The sequence below is a fragment of the Austrofundulus limnaeus genome, unplaced genomic scaffold (genome assembly GCF_001266775.1).
Source record: "Austrofundulus limnaeus strain Quisiro unplaced genomic scaffold, Austrofundulus_limnaeus-1.0 Scaffold743, whole genome shotgun sequence".
Taxonomy (NCBI): Eukaryota; Metazoa; Chordata; class Actinopteri; order Cyprinodontiformes; family Rivulidae; genus Austrofundulus; species Austrofundulus limnaeus.
In genome coordinates, this window is record NW_013953145.1 from 104,982 (window position 1) to 108,171 (window position 3,190).

The following is a 3,190-nucleotide window of genomic DNA, read 5'->3' on the forward strand; positions in this document are numbered from 1 at the left end:
CCCCCTCACTCCTCTTTCCTGCCAATGCGCCGCTGCTTAGATATTGTTAGCATTCCATTTGCCATTTACATTTTCTCTGCTTGACATAATTGAGGAATGGATGCTCTTATGAAAATTAAACTCGCAGTCCTCCCGGGTTACTGTAACCCTGTTAAAATGTAATGAGATTCTTTATGCGTCGTCTTGTGATTTTTTTATTAAATAGAATATCAGTATGACTAATTCCCCGGGCCTAAATGTGGACTGGGACACCACATTATTGATAGGCCAGTGCATAAGTGGTCTCTCTTGGCCTGCCTCTAATGGCCTAATAATGCATTATACCAGTATCAGTGGGCCTGCGGCTTGCAGTGCTTATTGTCGTTATTGAAAACACCTGGGCGGACCATTCATCAAGGTTAAATCACCAGGGCCCATCCGTTCATTAGGCTGTCAGTAAACATCTTTATTTAGTTTCGGCTGCCGATACTGACAGAAAAGAGGCCCGAGGAGGCCCTGACGAGCAGCTGCGTCCCCCCCGGGAGTCCAGGAAGACACGAGGACACGAAGCTGGTGGGGTGGCGGTGGGGAGGGGGCTCTCGATCCATGACTTGTCGTCAGCAGGCAGACTGAGCCTCCTCTGTCGACTGGACGAATGACGGAGCGGACCCCGGTCAGGGTGGCCCTTCCTGGAAAACATTTTTTTTGTTTTGTTTTTATTTTTATTTTTTTTATGGCTGAGCATATTTCTCCTCTCTGATGATTGTTTTGAGTGTTAGCAGAAGCAGAGGCTGAAAAACTGTTGGGTAATCTCTATCTGGAGTTTTTCTCTCTCTCTGTGACGGATGGATCAAGTCTCTAATGAAGAAGGATAGGCCGAGTGGTGGCACCATTAACCTCATTCACTCTCATTTTTTAGTTAAACAGCAACTTGACAAATCATCACTGGACACTTTATTAACATATTAATAAAGATATCAAACAGCTGTAATTCATAACACACCTGACAAAAGACAATTTAATTCTAATGAAGATAGATGCTCAACTCAAATCAGATTATTTGAATAAAACTCGTTCTTATTTTCATATTTTTCTTCCCCATCTGCAGTAAATGCAAAGCTGCATCTTTAAATTACTTAWAGCAACATTAAAAATGTAAATTTTAAACTTTTTGTGTAACACGAAACAATAAAACACCATTAGGTTATAATCAGACATTCATTTCAGCCCAAGTAGACATGTTCTATGTAATTAATTTCTCTACTAGCGCTGGACTCCTGCAGCAGAATTGGACAATTTAATGAATAAATTAGGATGGCCTGAAAGAATTAGTGACATTTGCTGCTGCGCATGGTGAACACAAACGAGACCTAAGAAAGGTTGGCCATGACATTAATGGTTGTTTCAGAGGAAAACCCAACAAACGAGGCCAATAGGACACAGACTCGACCTCTAATTTTAATAAATAATTACGTCCAGGCAGTCATGTATAAACAAAGCCCAGCCTTTTAGGGCACAGCCTTCATTGGTTTGGATTCTAATCTGGAAAATGGGCTAAAAAAAATCAAACGCTGCCATCACTGGCTTTTAGATGGTTTCAAATAAATGATGTGGGGAAGACTCCCGAAGATTACAGAAGCATGGCGGTAAAAAGATTTTGCTGACTTGTGGCTCGGTGAAACAAACGACGTGTTGCTTTATCAGTTTATCACTGGCTGTCTGGAAAATGGGCGTATTTACCAGAATCATCAGCAGGGATCCTAACTGATGTCATTTCTTCTCCTTTTCTTTTTCTAATCAGTCTTCCCTGAAGCTAATGACAGTTCGCTGCACCGTCCCGCATGATTTGTTTGCCTCATAATAACTAATATTTACTGTATGTATTGCTGCTTTACGGTAAGCCTTTTTGTCCTAAAATATGAATGTCTCATGAGCCAGCGACCACTAATTGGACATTTATTTTAACAGAGATTTATATTTTGGCTTCTGTTTCTTCKGTTCATCCTCGGCCTCAAGGCTTTTGTCTTTTCTGGCTCCACGGCGATCCAAGTGTAAGAGAAGAAAACTGCCAGTATCTCGTCAACACCAAGATGTTAATCTCATATAAGATGCTAATAATTAATAATCTGTGATAATTCTTTGCTCAAAGGATGATGCTAACTTGCTGCCAGCAACAGAATCAGAATTTGAAGGTTTTTGTTTTATTTTTGATCTAATTATAATCACTCAAAACCAACAAAAACCTCTCAGATATGCATGCTACTGCTAARTGCTCATTTCATTAAATATTTATCCTAATCCTTAAGATGTTTTAGGTCATTAAATATTATTTACTCTGTCTGCATGTGTTTGTTGCTTGTTTTGGAAAATTAAAAAATTGTTTCTGCAGGATGGGAGAATACATTATAAAGCCTGTATTTATTGTTTTTCATTGATGGTGTGAGCTGCCTAATACACCCCCATACCATCAGAGAGGCRGASTTTTGAACTGTGCAACTGTGKATTTCATGCACTGTGCTTCTTATGCTTGATCTTCTAACTTTGACACGCACAATAAACAGAGGACAGGAGTTAAATCAGGATATATCTGAAAGACAATCCTCCACACACACTCGGTTCTGGATCACGTGGATGAGAMGCCACATGTGAAACGGGCTTCTGCAGGTGTTGATACATTGATGCGGTGGGCGGCTCGGGACRCACAGCTTGAATTCACAGGAAMCAAACAGCGGGGAGGCATATATCTCTCAGAGGCTGAGGGGTCAGGGTGGGTGGAGCTGCGCATGTCTGTCACTGAGCTGGCCGGGCCCCGGGGCCTCAGACCAAACACAAACAAACTGCAACAGCTGGACCCTGAGACCTCAGCTACACACACACACACACATACACACACACACACACACACACACACACACACACACTGCTCATACACGGGTTGCATAAGAAAGTGTGTATGTACAAAGACCTTCAGTCCTCCTGTGAAAACATTCCTGCATCACAAGGTGTTAGTGTTAAATGTGTTAAAACATGATTTTACCAAACATTCAGAAAGAATACAAATGAAAATCTGAAAATTTTGCACAATCTGTAAAAAAAAAAAAAAGCAAACTTGTGTTGTAGTTTTGATAAGTTTGGTTAAAATAATACTATCTGTGCATTGTTTTAATGCCTGCATTTCTTCTTTTTTTCAGATACTCTGTTAGGTTTTTTT